General features: G+C 52.2%; 1 protein-coding gene and 2 long non-coding RNA genes across 3 annotated transcripts in view; 1 reads left to right on the forward strand and 2 right to left on the reverse strand.

Annotated features, from left to right (window-relative positions):
• The window catches only part of WWP2 (WW domain containing E3 ubiquitin protein ligase 2), a 119,084-nt gene that overhangs the window by 79,666 nt on the left and 23,501 nt on the right, over window positions 1-15,917 (forward strand). The window lies entirely within an intron of this gene.
• Window positions 4,729-6,891, reverse strand: LOC137481506 (uncharacterized). Its single transcript, XR_011003515.1, has 2 exons — window positions 6,244-6,891; window positions 4,729-5,331 (listed from the first exon to the last, which is right to left on the reverse strand). It is a non-coding gene; the product is annotated as an uncharacterized lncRNA (long non-coding RNA).
• Window positions 10,653-11,388, reverse strand: LOC137480991 (uncharacterized). Its single transcript, XR_011003238.1, has 3 exons — window positions 11,297-11,388; window positions 10,922-11,059; window positions 10,653-10,815 (listed from the first exon to the last, which is right to left on the reverse strand). It is a non-coding gene; the product is annotated as an uncharacterized lncRNA (long non-coding RNA).

The following is a 15,917-nucleotide window of genomic DNA, read 5'->3' on the forward strand; positions in this document are numbered from 1 at the left end:
GCTGCTCCAGGACCTGCGGACAGCCCGGGCAGGACACGGATGCAGGGCTCCCTGCCGGTCCCTGCTGCTCCAGGACCTGCGGGCAGGACACGGCTTCCCGGGCTCCCTCCTGATCCCTGCTGCTCCGGGCAGCCCGGGCCGGACACGGATGCCGGGCTCCCCGCCGGTCCCTGCTGCTCCGGGCAGCCCGGGCCGGACACGGATGCCGGGCTCCCTGCCGGTCCCTGCTGCTCCAGGACCTGCGGACAGCCCGGGCAGGACACGGATACCGGGCTCCCTCCTGATCCCTGCTGCTCCAGGACCTGCGGGCAGCCGGGCAGGACACGGATGCCGGGCTCCCTGCCGGTCCCTGCTGCTCCGGACACCCCGGGCAGCCCGGGCAGGACACGGATGCCGGGCTCCCTGCCGGTCCCTGCTGCTCCGGGCAGCCCGGGCAGGACACGGATGCCGGGCTCCCTCCTGATCCCTGCTGCTCCGGACACCCCGGGCAGCCCGGGCAGGACACGGATGCCGGGCTCCCCGCCGGTCCCTGCTGCTCCGGGCAGCCCGGGCAGGACACGGATGCCGGGCTCCCCGCCGGTCCCTGCTGCTCCGGGCAGCCCGGGCAGGACACGGATGCCGGGCTCCCTGTCGGTCCCTGCTGCTGCGGGCAGCCGGGCAGGACACGGATGCCGGGCTCCCTCCTGATCCCTGCTGCTCCGGGCAGCCCGGGCAGCCCGGGCAGGACACGGATGCCGGGCTCCCCGCCGGTCCCTGCTGCTCCGGGCAGCCCGGGCAGGACACGGATGCCGGGCTCCCCGCCGGTCCCTGCTGCTCCGGGCAGCCCGGGCAGGACACGGATGCCGGGCTCCCTGTCGGTCCCTGCTGCTGCGGGCAGCCGGGCAGGACACGGATGCCGGGCTCCCTGCCGGTCCCTGCTGCTCCGGACACCCCGGGCAGCCCGGGCAGGACACGGATGCCGGGCTCCCTGCCGGTCCCTGCTGCTCGGCGGGGCCCCGGCCGGTGGCTGCACTTGTGCCGGACACCCCAGCAAAGTGTCGCCGGAGCTGGCACTGCACCCAGGCCGAGCAGGAAGGTTATTGTAGCGGAGAGGAACACTTTCTTCTGGTTGCAGGGCTGGAAAGGGAGCGATTAAATTAGCCAGCGGTAAGTGCAGAATTAGCACATGGCTGACTCCACACTCTGCTGGAGGATGCCGGAGGTCTCGGAGGAATAGCAGGGCTGGGAGGAGGGGGGAAGGGAACCGGCCCCGCCTGTTTTCTCACCTTCCCTCTGCCGAAGGACAATGTGTCCTGAAGTGCTTTGGAGCCAAACATTTCAGCAAAGCAAGAAAGTCGAGATGTTGGGAGGAATAACTCAAGTGCTCCCAAATACATTAAATAAACATCCCAAGGCATCCAAATCTCATGCTTCAGGAAGTAACCGAGCTACCAGGTGCTAGGAGCTGGCAGAAGATGTGCCCTGGTAAGTTACCCAGCACTGGTGTGAGCTCTCCCCAGGCGCTCTGTGGAGGGCCTGACGCTGACAGTGTGAGGGAGCTGCAGGCTGTGGGAATGCTGGGGTCAGCAAAGGAGCTCAGCCTCCTGCAGCCAAACGGGAATTCCCCTTGGTGGTGTTTAATCAACTGGGAGTACTGGATAAACCGTCCAAGAGAAATATGAAAGTAACCAGCTTGTCCTGGGTTTTCTCATGGTGCCATTCCAGTACCTTCTGTGTGCAGGTCAGGGTTAAAGAGGGTCTGGGAAGTGCAGACATCCACGGCCGTGGGGCAGTGATGGGTAATGAGCATCAGGGACTTTCCAAAAGGCTTCAAAGGATTTGGAGATGAAAACCATTAAAGTTGCAACCCTCTCTTTAGGGAGCTGCTTGATAACAAACAGCATTTCTGTATCTGGCAGGAAAGGTGAAGAATGGCAACATCCCGTGTTTGTTGGCCAATGTAGTGGCGAGTGCTTAAGGCCTGAAAATGGGGATTGGGTTGATTAGATATTACCTGAACATTTATTCAGTTACTCCCAGCAATGAAAAAGCCTTTGCATGTTGGAAATAGAGATGACAGAGAGAAACTTGTGCAAACTTCTCAGGCTCCATCCCACTCGGTGGTCATATCAACAAAGACCAAATAATTTGCATTTGAAATTACTGTACTAAACATTATTGAGGAATATGTGCAGTCTTTACAGAAGGCAGCAGAATGAGCTCTAACACCTTTATAAATACCTTCAGTGGCCTGTTCCTGTGGGGAGAAAATTGAGTTTTCTGTGGGAATGTCAAATCACAATATCTGGATGTGTGTGTAGAAAGCCTCATTTTTAAAGACATGAGTAGAAAGTGTCCTTAAAAATTCCTGTTGGTGTAATCCCGGGCAGCGTGCTCAGCGAGATGAAAGCTGCAGAGCTGAGCTGGGTGGTTCACAAGCCACAAAGAGGCTCAGCAGCATAAACGGTGTAAGATGGATGAGCTGCGTTGTTGGGGACGCCAGTGCAGCTCCCAAATTGAATCAGAGACTCTGGGATTTCAAACTAATGTGACTTTGTGCTGAGGGAAAGCAGAGTCTGTTTTGTTCTGCTGGTTCATCCTCATCCCTGGCCGTAATGGTTCTTGCATCTTCTAGGGGAAAACCCAAGAATCTCAGAGGACACCGGTGCCCCATAATCCTGCCCCAAAATGTGTCTCTTACTTTGCTCCAGTAGTAAAAGACTGACAGAAACCCTGGGGTACAAGGTCTAATGTCCTTCTAAACTTATTAGAGTTAATTAGGAAATCTCGTTGATTTAACCTGGCCGTGTTGGTGTCTGCAGTGACTTCCTTTGGGATACTCCAACAGGATGTGTTACAGAAACATGTTTTGTTTTGACCTGTTGATCTGGGATATTGTAGAGTCTATAAATACATTAGTTTTTGCCTCTAGTATACATTTCCTTCTGCTTATTAACATCGATTTTCATTGCCAGCTGTGTTGCCGATTCCCCTTTTTCCTCACTATCCTCTCCTGTGCTAATTAACTGTTACCTTTTCTACCAACCATATTAAAGAGCATAACCTACTTTGTGCCAAGGGTGACTTGGCCAGAGTGTCCCACAAAGCTTCCCATTATATGAGTGTTAAAAGGTGGGCACAGATTTAGGAATGCTGTGAAACCTCCTGGCTAAAGGTTCTATAGACCAGGTTTCACTTGTTCCTTCTTTCATACGAGTTTGGGGGATTTTTTGGTTTTTTTGTGGTTTTTTTTTTTTTTGTTTTTGTTTTTTTTGTTTAGGGAGCTTCCAGAGCCCCTTTAATCCCTGAAATTTCCTTTTGCCTTATGATAATGTCAGGCAGGTGGACCTTGCTGATTTCAATTAAAAAACACCTCTGTGTTTTGGGTGACTTTCTGTGTGAACATGTGGCCCCAGTGTTGGTGGCCATTGTCAAAGTCTCAGTAACAAGTTGATGGTTCCTGAGCCTGGCTGGTAGTTGGTTATCACTGATGAGCGACCCCTAAACCCAAGAACCCCGGCGGGTGGCAGCCAGTCCCTGGCACCCCTCCACATCCACACCCATCGTCTTCTCCATGGTGTCAGTCCAGCTGTTGGGTGCTGGCCACAGCGTCCTGAGCAACTCCAGGCTTTCGAGATCAAATCCCTAACTCGAAGTGCACCCAAAGCTGACAGCCAGCACGGCACAGAAAGCAAGAGAGTTAATAACACTCTGACTCTCCTGCCACGTCCTAAGGCTTTTTTCTTCAATATTATTCAAAATTTAGGCACCTTTCATATTAATTAAATGGTAACTTTCTGTATCCCATGATCAAACTATTCAATAATGCTTGCTCAGAGCAATCAGAAATGACAAAAATAAAGTACTAATATAATTTTATTATGAATTATTCGATCCCTGGGGTTTCTATCATATTAAACAAAGAAACAAATTAACCAGTGACTGAATTAAGTGGAACTTGCATCACATAGAGACAATAGATTTTTTCATAGTTAAGCTGCTAGCTGCTTTCATGCTTCAAGTCCAGTTTCCAAGTTTCCCCCTGAATTTCCTAGAAATTTTCTTGCTGCAATTTATCGATGCATACGTCATCATGGAGCTAGTTTTTTCTCATGGGAAATACAGTAAAGAAGACCAGAAGAGGAATTTTGAATGTATTAATTTCCATTTCCAGATCCATCCATTTACCCATCCATCCAACCTGTGCCTGCTGGCCATGCTGTGGCTCTGCAGTCCTTCTCCATCCGTCCGTCCATCCGTCCATCCATCCATCCATCCATCCATCCATCCATCCCAGCCCGGCCGTGCTGTGGCTCTCAGCCCTCCTGGCAGTGATGCTCCACGTCTGCTGCTCCAAGGGGGTGAGACAGGGAACAGTATTAAGTCCTCAGTTTTTAATACTGCATCTCATCCTAATACTTCATATCAGATGACTTTGGTCATGTACATCTCTTTCTAAAAAAGATATTGTTGTAACAGAAGGATTAATGAGAACTGGGTTGACGGAAAGCCTGCCCACTCTGGTCAGCCTCTGGTTTCAGCAGTCGTTCAGTAATGGGCAGCCTCTTGCTCCTCGCTATAAACATCTGGATGAGGAGGCTGAAAGAATTAAATTTTGTGCCTGAAAAATGACATATTGAGTAGCAGCTCTGCTTTCATCTCTGGGATCGTGTTTGGAGAAGAATCCGCGCAGAGGCTCAGCTTTAACATTCTTTAACTGCTCCTCAAATTACTAATGCTTCACGTTGCTTTAATCCATTCGGCTGTAATAGCTTTATTAGATTAAACTCCCCGCTGAGCGAGTGAGGAACAGTGGGATTATCACACTTCCCTTTGAACAGCCAGTAAAGACAAAATAAATGGTTAACAAAATAGAGCAAATTCAGTTTGCAGGTGAGCTGCAGTTCCCAGCCCCGCGTGCTGTGGATGGGCTCCGAGCTTCCCTATTATTCCTCGCTTGAAAAATGCCTCTTTAGCAGCCTGAAGAAATTCCCGAGGTAAAAAAGAAGTCCTAATGGAATAAAAGTTCCTCTTTCTCCTTTAGATGTGTTGCTAATTGCATCGTGCCCACTGCAGGGACGGTGTGAGGAAAACCTGAAACTTTATTTAAAACCCCCCCTTTTTTTAGCTTCATTTTTGCCAGAGCCGTAGGTGTGCCAGTAACAGCCTTTATTCAGCGTCTCCAGAGTGGGAACGCCTAATGACTGATTTTTTATTATTTTTTTAGCAAATCTAATTAACTATTTGAAGTATTCCGTTGAGAGGCTCACGGTTACTATACACAAGCAGTGGGTGGCTCTTCTAGAGTCTCTTAAAAACTCAGTTTCTTCTCAGCATTCTTCAAATCCTCGTCTGCTGGAGCAATTTGAATTTTGTTATTAGTGACTGCTGGAAATCATAATTCAATAAAGACTAACTCATTTAAAAATGCTCCATGCTGAGCGTGCATTAGGTAACTTGGGAAACTTTGGAGACACAGAAAAACATATACTAATATCCAGGTCTACACAGGAAATTGGTATGGCACTGAGCAGCTTGAAGGAGGCTTTTTGTATGTTTTTAAGAAGCTGCAGAAAGGTTGGAAGGAATGCAGTTTTTTTCTAGTAAATCTATTCCTTCCCTCTCCCCAGCATTTTTTTCCTAACACACTGGCGCCCGTCCAAAGGAATTGGAGCCCCCAACATGCAGGGGACAGTGAAAATACGCACGATAAACTTTTCTGTAATCATTTCCTAGATAAGTAAGAAAGCCGTTGGGTTTCTCCTCCTGGGTTCTGTGTACGTCCCTCGTTACTCGTCTCAGATGAGTTTGGCAGTTATAAGGATCTCTCCAGCCCCGTCTCTCCTTATTGCCCTCATGGCCATAATCTTATGGCCGTAGAAGAAATAGTCCCGCCACAGGGGACGGGCCTCCCGCTCGGGTTTTTAAACTGCATCTGCAGCTGCAGCTGGAGCAGGCTTGGCAAACTCCTGGCCTTGTGAAGGGATGGAATCTCCTAACCCCGAGTTCTCCTTCAGAGGACGCTGCACCGCCCCGTTCCTGCCCAGCGCTGTCCGGCAGCTGCCTCTGCCGTGCTTCATTTGCTGCCTGAGCTCACCCTAGCAAATACACAGGGGTATTTTTTCCCAATTTCTTTCCCCACAAGTCGTTTCATCTTTAGAATCACAACATTTCCTGCCAACATCAGAGGTTTTCATTCTTGTCTCCTCTCTCCCTTGTTCTTTCTAGCCATTTTCAGACTTATATAGCCCTTGTGTTTCTTACCCTCGCTCCCTTTCATCCCCCAGTCCTCTCGCGGAGCCTCCCTCGTTTCAATTCTCCACTTAGCTGGCCTTCAGAAAACAATTCCCGTCTTCCACCTGGTTTTCTTCCTTTGTTGCTCAGGGGTTTGATTTCGCCTCTCTTTGTCCGCTTTCCCCTTCTTGGGTTTTTCCTTTTTTTTAGCCCTCACCCTCTTTTTAAAATTGGAGAAAAGGATCAATATTATCCCCCCTCTCTGTTTGACAAGATAATGCTGGGTGAACACGGTGGCGATGGATTTGTTGTCACTGCAGAGAGGGAGGAGAAGGGGGGAAGGTCTGGCTGCAGGGGCAGGGCTGGGCCCTTGCAGTCCGGGTCAGGCTGGACCAGCCTGGATAAATATATGCAATTCTTCAGATAGAAATCTGGGACAAAGGCCCGGGTTCTTGGCCGAGGCAAAATGCCCAGGGAAACAAGGCAGTGTACGTCAGAGCACAGAGGCTGGTTTTAGGTTGTTTACCCAGGAGATAATTTAGGAAAGCCTGACACGCAGGAATGTCCAGCATTACACCACGGCCTGGGCACGTCTTCTAGACTTTGTGTTCCCCCTGTGATCCGTGAAAGCTGGTGATCCAAGGGGACTCAGCATCCCTGTGATGTACCCGCCGTGCTCTGAGACGTGCCGTGAAGCAGAGCACTCCGGGGGAGCCCAGCCTGTTTCTGGGTGGGTTCTGCACTGACCTGGAGAGGAGAAGGTTCTAGGGAGAGCTCAGAGCCCCTTCCAGTGCCTAAGGGAGCTCCAAGAGAGCTGGAGAGGGACTGGGGCAAGGGCCTGGAGTGCCAGGACACAGGGAACGGCTTCCCACTGCCAGGCAGGGATAGCTGGGATATTGGGAAGGAATTGTTCCCTGTGAGGGTGCTGAGGCCCTGGCACATGTACCCAGAGCAGCTGTGGCTGCACCTGGATCCCTGGCAGTGCCCAAGGCCAGGCTGGACAGGGCTTGGAGCAGCCTGGGATGGTGGAGGGTGTCCCTGCCCATGGCAGGGAGTGGAATGAGAAGAACTGTAAGGTCCGTTCCAAGCCAAACCATTCTGGGATTCTGTGACTCCCAAAGCCTTTTTACTGGAGGTTGGGTTTTAAACAAACTTGTTTTGCTCTTTCTTCTTAATATTGTCGATGTGTGAAAAGTAGGTAAAATTTATTAGGGAGAGAGCCGAGCCTCTCCCCGCCTCGCTCCCCGCTCAGGATGGCGCTGCCCTCGATCCCGGAGGCATCACGCGTGTGTCACGCTTGTCCCCGCAGGCCGCGGCCATCGGTGCCCTGCTCGGTCCGCCTGGGCACAGCCGTGCCCGTAAGCACGGTCACCCCGGGGCGTTCCGGCCACCGGCCGGGGGGCTGTGTGTGTGTGCTGTGTGTGCTCTGTGTGTGTGTTCTGTGTGTGCTGTGTTCTGTGTGTGTGCTCTGTGTTCTGTGTGTGTGCTGTGTGTGCTCTGTGTGCTGTGTGTGCTCTGTGTGTGTGTGCTCTGTGTGCTGTGTTCTGTGTGTGCTGTGTTCTGTGTGTGTGCTCTGTGTGCTGTGTGTGTGCTGTGTGTGCTCTGTGTTCTGTGTGTGTGAGTGCTGTGTGTGTTCTGTGTGTGTGCTGTGTGTGTGCTGTGTGTGTGCTGTGTGTGCTCTGTGTGCTGTGTGTGCTCTGTGTGCTGTGTGTGCTCTGTGTGTGTTCTGTGTGTGCTGTGTGTTCTGTGTGTGTGCTGTGTGAGTGCTGTCTGTTCTGTGTGTGTTCTGTGTGTGCTGTGTGTGTTCTGTGTGTGTGCTGTGTGTGTTCTGTGTGTGTTGTGTGTGTGCTCTGTGTTCTGTATGTGCTCTGTGTGCTCTGTGTGTGCTGTGTGTGTGCTGTGTGTGTGCTGTGTGTGTGTGCTCTGTGTGTGTGTGAGTGCTGTGTCCTGGTTCATTCCGCGGTGTTTCACCCGCCTTTGGCCCGGCCGTGCCCGTTCCCGGGCCGAGGTTGCCCCCTGGTGCCCCCGGGCCAGCGCACAGCGCGGGCACGCGCGGGGTGCGGGAGTGGGGGGGGTGAGGGGGTGTATGGGTGTGGGTGTCGGTCTGTCGGCATCTTCTGTCTCTCTGTCTGGGTGGGTGTGTGTCTCTGTGTGTGTGTCTGTGTGTCTGTGTGTCTGTGTCTGTGTGTGTGTCTGTGTGTGTCTGTCACTGTGTGTGTGTGTGTGTCTGTGTGTGTGTCTGTGTGTGTCTGTGTGTGTGTCTGTGTGTGTGTCTGTGTGTGTCTGTCTCTGTGTGTGTCTGTCTCTGTGTGTGTCTGTGTGTGTCTGTGTGTCCGTGTGTGTTGCTCTGTGTGTGTGTCTGTGTGCGTCTGTGTGTCTGTGTGTGTGTGTCTGTGTGTCTGTGTCTGTGTCTGTGTGTCTGTGTGTGTGTCTGTGTGTCTGTGTGTGTTGCTCTGTGTGTCTGTGTCTGTGTGTCTGTCTCTGTGTCTGTCTCTGTGTGTCTGTGTGTCTGTGTGTCTCTGTGTGTGTCTGTCTGTCTGTGTGTCTGCCTCCCTGTGTGCGCGTGTGCGGCACGCGGAAGGGGCACGCGGAAGGCACGCGGGAGGCGCACGGGGAAGGGGCACGCGGAGCGGTCACACGTGAGGAGCACACGTGAGGCGCACGCGGAGCGGTCACACGTGAGGGGCACACGTGAGGCGCACGCGGGGGGCGCACGCGGAGCGGGCACGCGGGAGGGGCACAGGTGAGGGGCACGCGGAGCGGGCACGCGAGCGCGCACGCGGAGCGGGCACGCGGGGGGCGCACGCGGGAGGGGCACAGGTGAGGGGCACGCGGAGCGCGCACGCGGGAGGGGCACAGGTGAGGGGCACAGGTGAGGGGCACACGTGAGGAGCACGCGGAGCGGGCACGCGGAGCGGTCACACGTGAGGGGCACGCGGAGCGCGCACGCGGGGGGCGCTCGCGGAGCGGGCACGCGGAGCGGTCACACGTGAGGGGCACGCGGAGCGGTCACACGTGAGGGGCACGCGGAGCGGTCACACGTGAGGGGCACGCGGAGCGGTCACACGTGAGGGGCACGCGGAGCGCGCACGCGGGGGGCGCTCGCGGAGCGGTCACACGTGAGGGGCACGCGGAGCGCGCACGCGGGGGGCGCTCGCGGAGCGGTCACACGTGAGGGGCACAGGTGAGGGGCACAGGTGAGGGGCACGCGGAGCGCGCACGCGGGGGGCGCTCGCGGAGCGGGCACGCGGAGCAGTCACACGTGAGGGGCACGCGGAGCGCGCTCGCGGGGGGCGCTCGCGGGGGGCGCGCTCCGTGAGGGGGCACGCGCTGGCCCCGAGCCGCCGCAGCGGGCTCGGCGCGGCGGGAACGTGGCGCGCACGAAGAGCCGCTCAATTACAGAAATCACCGACGCTTACTGCTTAAACGCCCCGATGGAAGGGACGGGCACGCTAAGCACGGGCCCGTTCCGCCAGGGAAGGGGAACTCCTGCAGGAAGGAGCCGGCAGGGACAGCCAGAGCCCCGCTGAGCGACGGCGGACGGAGGAGCCGGTGATGGAGAGGCCCCAGCAGGTGTGTGTGACCTACCGCAGGTCTTCTCTGTGTTCCACCCGCCTTTAGTAACACTTGACTGAGGAGTTGGTTCGTTCAATGCGCATACTAATTATTTAGGAATATTGACTGCGCATATTTAGGGAGCAGGGTTAATTGGGACAGCAGGAAGCAATTCTTCCCGGTGGGGGTGCGGACGCCCTGGCACAGGGTGCCCAGAGAAGCTGTGGCTGCCTCATCCCTGGAAGTGTCCAAGGCCAGATTGAATGGGGCTTGGAGCACCCCGGCACAGTGGAAGGTGTCCCCTCCCAAGGCAGGAGTGTCCCTTCCCACTTCCCTTGGATGAGCTTTAAGGTCCCTTCCAACCCAAAGCAGTTTGGCTGGCATATCTTGTGCTTAGTAGTCGGATTGAGACTGCTTTTACCTTTGCTAACTGTAAATGTGTATACAGTAGACAACTGTATTTCCTTAGCCTGTGTCTGGTTCAGCTCCAAGGCTTAGGACTTGCCTCTCTTGCTATGTACTACCCCAAGAACACCTGGTTCCTCACTCCTGTGGACAGAAAAGGAGGGCAGAGCTCTGAAACAATCTGTCCAGTTTTAGCCCGAAAGGAGCCAGCCCCACACAAATACCTTGGCAGTTTAATCCTGGTGCCTTAGGATGGGACAGGCCCACGGGAAGGTGCATAAGGTGCATTGTTGGAGCTCTTTAAATGACATGGCGAGGACAGGAGCGCGTCGTATCACAGTCAAACCGTGTGGCAAATCCTCCCTGGCACACCAGCAGGTAATGCCTTTATGGAGTCCTGGGTATCATCAGAGACCTGGAAATAATGGCTGAGGCCAGCACTAGGGAATATAATTTCTTTAAATGTAAGAAAAAAGCAAAACTCAGAAAATGGTGATGGCATTTTAACTAACTTCAAGTGTGCTGCTGGTTCAGTCGCCCCTTTGATGTTGCAGCCGGGTGACCTGGCCTCCCCCGCCATTCATCACTGCCTGGAAATCAAACTCTCCCGTGATCCTGCTTTACAGTCCTCCCTCTGTTCTGCTAATAAACACAATGTTAGTGAAAATAACCATCCAAGAAGCGTTCAAAGGGGATATCCATGGATGAATTTTAGTGAGAGTGCAGTTTCTTACTGCCAAGCCCAAACCTTCAAACTGCACTGCGGAAAAGATAGTGTTCATCTAAACACGCGGCATCAGAATGCGAGGATCCCAAACCTTTCTGCTCTTGGGCCAACTCTGTGATCAGGATTTCGGGGGAAATGCCTTTAGTTATTTCATTTCACCTGCATTTTACAGTTCCAGTGTTAGTTGAGGTAACAGCTGTGTAAACACCCATTCCCCGCAATGTTTTTAAAGAGCAGAATCTGAGCATTCCCCAGAGTTCACTGTCGGTTGCTGGACAGTGCTCAGTGAGTGGTCTCAGAGGCCAGCAATGCCAGAGAGCTGTCCTGGGAGGGACTCAGCTGGGGCTGCAGTGGGCATGGCATGTGTATCACACACAGGCACGGCATGTTACTCACCTGGGCACGGTGCACATGTGTAACATGCCTGGACACAGCCCATGTATAACTCACCTGCACACTGTGCATGTGTCACACCAGCATGACCCTTGTCTCTGGCCTCATTTAATCTGACTGTGACCCCACAGCGATGTTTTAATGGCTTCCTGTCATCAACACCGTGGTGCCCAGGAATCAGGACTTTGTGCCTTATCCCTTCTGTGAGGCTGGATTAGAAGAAACTTAGGCAAGGATTTTTTGTTTTGGATTTTGGACTCCGGCACAGTTTTATTCTGGGTTTAGCAGTTGCTTTTACAGTGTGCTTTTACAGTCTGAACTGTGTAGCTGTGCATGAAGTGGGCTGGGAGAGCCTTGTGGTTGGGTGAGCACAGCTCTGCTGTGGCTGTTCAGAGCCCGTGTGTTTTCTCCTCTTGGGTCTGGTGCTTTTCATCCTTGCTGCCTCTTTACCTTGTTCTGATCTGATCTGTTGTATCTGTTGTGCAGAGTAACAGACATGTAAGTCTAATACAGTAAATTGCTGTATGTATTATGGCAACACCATGGAAATATCTCTTAGCAGCAGCAGAAAAAACCCCCTCATATTTAATTGTCTGATTTCTTGCTGAATATGGAATGGAAAATATGTTGATTTAACTCTAAAAAAATGTACAGTCAATTTAAGGGAAAAAAGAAAGAAAGGAACCCTTTACCATATCTAATTTCATTAGTAAACTGTAAATGGAAATGATGAAGAGGTATGATTTCAAAGGGCTGGGAACCCACACATTTTATGTAGCATTAATCATGTGCTCTTAATTTTTCTGCAGCAGAGCTCTGCGGCACTGCCTTCCAGCTCGGCCATTCACGGGCTGCTGGGCGAGGGTGGCCATTGGAGCCTGGCTGGGACCCCCCCGTGGCAAGGAACCCCCACGGGGGGAGCTTTGTGGCCACGTGCCTGAGCTGTCAGGGCTCTGGGGGCTCTGCTCGGGCCATGCAAACACAGCAGTGCTTGTGTTCCACATTCCTCTGTCAGAGGCTCTTTCTCTTCCAGGCTGTAAAGAGGGTTAAGAAAGGAATTGTCTCTATTATGGTAATTAAACTCCCAGGAAACAGCCTCATTAGACTAATAAAGAGTAAATAAAGCAGGCAGGACACACTTTGCCTTCCAGTAGTGAGGGCAGCACTCATTTCCCTTCCTTTGGCTCCTGGGCCCTGGCACCCGCCTGGAGTCATCTCCTCACAGTTTTCCCAGCAGTTTTCCTCTTGGGCCAAAGTTTTCCTTGCTGTGCTGTAGGAGAGAGAACAGGTATTTCTAATGCTTGGGGAAGATTTCAGTTGAGTTTTGCTTATCTTCATTAAACCCCTCCTAGTTTTGCCTGCTGGCTCCATAGGAGTGGCCCTGGCTTGGAGCTGATGCCGTGGAAGGCTAGAACGTGCCGGTGCCAGACACGTGTAACAAAGCATGGACACTGGGTTTGGGTTCTGGCAGCAGGGACGTTTGGGGCACCCTTGTGGGTGACACTGCTCCCCCAGCACCAGCCCTGAGGCAGGGACCGCACTGAAAGCGCACACGCAGCTCTTCTGCTTCTCCAGCAGCAGAATACGGAGGGAGAATGAAATTAGCAGTAAAAGCATTAAAATATTGATAGCAATCATTCCATGTCCTGGCTTTACTGATTAATTATTAATTTTACCTCGAAGGTTAGTGTAAGAGATGGACTTTCATTTATCAGGCCTCCACTTAGCATGATGTTTGACTATATATTTTTAAACATTATCAGGGCTTTAGCAAATAGCTCTTGTTTTTTCTGGGGAGCAGTTGGGATTTGCATTGTGTGACTTCATGAGATGGGAGGAAAGAGGGTCACCATGATATTTAGAGGGATGGAACACCTTCCCTCTAAGGAAGGGCTGAGAGAATTGTGATTTTTCAGCTTGGAGAAGAGAAGGCTTCAGTGAGACCCTAGAGCCCCTTCCAGTGCCTAAAGAGGCTCCAGGAGAGGGACTTTGGACAAGGGATGGCGGGACAGGACACAGGGAATTGCCAGAGGGCAGGGCTGGATGGGATATTGGGAAACAGTTCTTCCATGTGAGGGTGGGGAGGCCCTGGCACAGGGTGTCCGGAGCAGCTGTGGCTGCCCCATCCTTGGAAGTGTCCAAGGTCAGGTTTGACGGGGCTTGGAGCAGCTTGGCACGGTGGAAGGAGTCCCTGCCCATGGCAGGGGGTGGAATGAGATGGGCTGTGAGGTCCTTTCCCACCCAAACCATTCCATGAGTCTATGAAATAATTTTTAAACTGGGCAAACTTTGAATTTGCTGTGAAGAATGTTTTCTTCTTGAAAGCAGATTTTGCATTGACAAAAGATGCAGATATGGAGCTCTGATATGTGACTGTACTGGTGAGAAATTGTATAGATTTCACTGAACTCCCCACCTGAACAGGAGCAGGGCTGGTTGTGCAGGGCTGGAGCTTTACATTTGTAAACTTACCATTTCCTCCCCTGCATCAGCAGGGTCTAAAAGATCTTTTACTGTCTTGAGGGTAAATACTTTTCATTTCTGAAATGGTAAAACCCAATTCTCACTTGTTTCTCTTAAAGTGGACCCAGCTTTAAATGCAGACAAATGGAAAAAACCTTCACTAGCCCCTCCTGGGGAAAGGGAGGCTGCAAACCTCCAGCTTTGGAAACAAGGATTTTTGTTCTGTCATTTTTAAAAAGGAATCACAGAAAACTAAAATTTTGCTGTAGAGTTATGAGAAACAGAATTTACCCAGTCTGGGCCCTTTTAAGATAAAGGAAATGAAGGAAATGACAGTCTTCTTTTGCATGCTGCTTTCCACTTGTAGCATCTGCAGCGTGCAGGTCCCAGTGGAGCTGGGGATGTGCCTGAAGTTTCAATTTGCTGATGCTCTTTCCAGGACAGGGACTCTCCCTGTCTGTGCTGTGCGATGACGTACGCAGGGGCACAGGACTGGGGCTGCTTGCTTGAACACTCACACGTAACTTTGGGAGCCTTGCTTGTGAAAAGAGTCATAATGCCCCACTTATTTAAAATTTTATTAGGGGGATTATATTTGTTAACTGAAATGGCAAATCCAGCTTATGGAGCCCTGTAAAGTACCAGGAGCCCTGGGCTAGTTTGCTGCTCATCACTGTGAGATATTGATACAATTAAAAAGTGTATGTGTAGGTTTTATCTCCAGTGCTTTTTAAAGATCTTTCAAAGGCCTTTCCCAGCCCCTGTGCTAGTACCTTGTCTCAGCACAACGTGCTCATCAGTATTGCATGTCTGCCGGGGCCGTTGAGCACAAAGCTTCAGGCGCAGCCTCTGCCTGCACTTGCTGCCGGGGCAGCCACCGCACCCCATCGTCCTGCACTCGCTCCCTTTCCAGGGAGCAGCCGCAGGGGAGCCTGGCCGTGACCTCCGGTTTGGTGATCTTCAGCAAGGAAAAAGCTTTTCCTGCACAGCCTGCTCTTGCTTGTGCTGAGCAGATGCACACTGGCTCAGGCTGTGGCCAAGTAATTGGCACTGGTATAACAGAAATGTGATTTTAAGAAACTTAGTCCAGTTACCTCTGTCCTCCCCCTTTCACGGTATCACTTCCAGCAGAAAAATGCCACGTGACATCCGTGTTCACATAATTGCAGGGTGCGTGTCAGCACAGTGTGATCATTTGTGTACATGTGACATGAAAGTAATCAGGTTATGGTATCCAAAAGAAACAGCCAAAGAAGAATTTTCCTGCTGTCTGATGTGACTATCTTTGTGTTGTTTCTACATTTTGGCAATAAATACAGGATTGAAACACAATTTCAGCTAGGGTAGATAGCACCAGTTCTGCAGAGACTGGCTGGAGCTAATACAGGGGGTTTGGTGAGCTCAGGCCTCGTACATGCTTTCCTCTGCTCCAAGGACTGGCTGCAAAGCACCTTCTTCAAGTTATTCTTGAAGAAACCCCCATTTGTGGTTTCTATTAGAAGCTCTAAGGTGAAGAGATGGACCTGCAGAGGTCCAAGGGCTGGAAAAAGCCCCCCAAAGCCTTGGGAGAAGCACACATTGCCTTCTGCTCAGAGATGACTGATCTGAGACAGCTGCAGGCACAGGCAATTTTTCAGGGGTTTGATGCCAACCCCTTTGTCCCCCTCCCTGCTGTGGCTCACTCAGATGTCTCAAACATTTGGTGCCCAGAAGCACAAAATCCTCCTGCCCCCCGAGCAGTAGATCCACTAGGATACATCTTCTACAAAGATAATTTGGGTCACATCTGTCATAGGGGGTGACAAACAGATTTATTTCCTTTGTTATGGCTTTTGCCATGAAACCTTTCGGACCTTTGTGCTGTAGGTTGAGCAGCAGTGAGATGCAGAGCCTGGAATGGGAAGCGACACTGTCTGAGCAGCCTCTGCTGTGCTGAGCAGTGCGTTTCCTCCCCTCCCAGCCATCCTCCTCCTCACACCTCTCCAAGGCGAGGATTTGTGGCAGCTTCTTCCCTGGGAGGTGGCTGCTCCCCTCAGCTCCTGGAGTGGCTCTGTGTCCTTCCTTGAGCCTGGAACCAAGCACCAGATTTGTGGCTAATAACAACTGAGGCTGTGGAGAAGCTGTGGCTACCCTTGGATCCCTGGAAGTGTCCCAGGCCGGG

This window comes from Anomalospiza imberbis, chromosome 12 (assembly GCF_031753505.1).
Source record: "Anomalospiza imberbis isolate Cuckoo-Finch-1a 21T00152 chromosome 12, ASM3175350v1, whole genome shotgun sequence".
In the NCBI taxonomy this organism is placed as follows: domain Eukaryota; kingdom Metazoa; phylum Chordata; class Aves; order Passeriformes; family Viduidae; genus Anomalospiza; species Anomalospiza imberbis.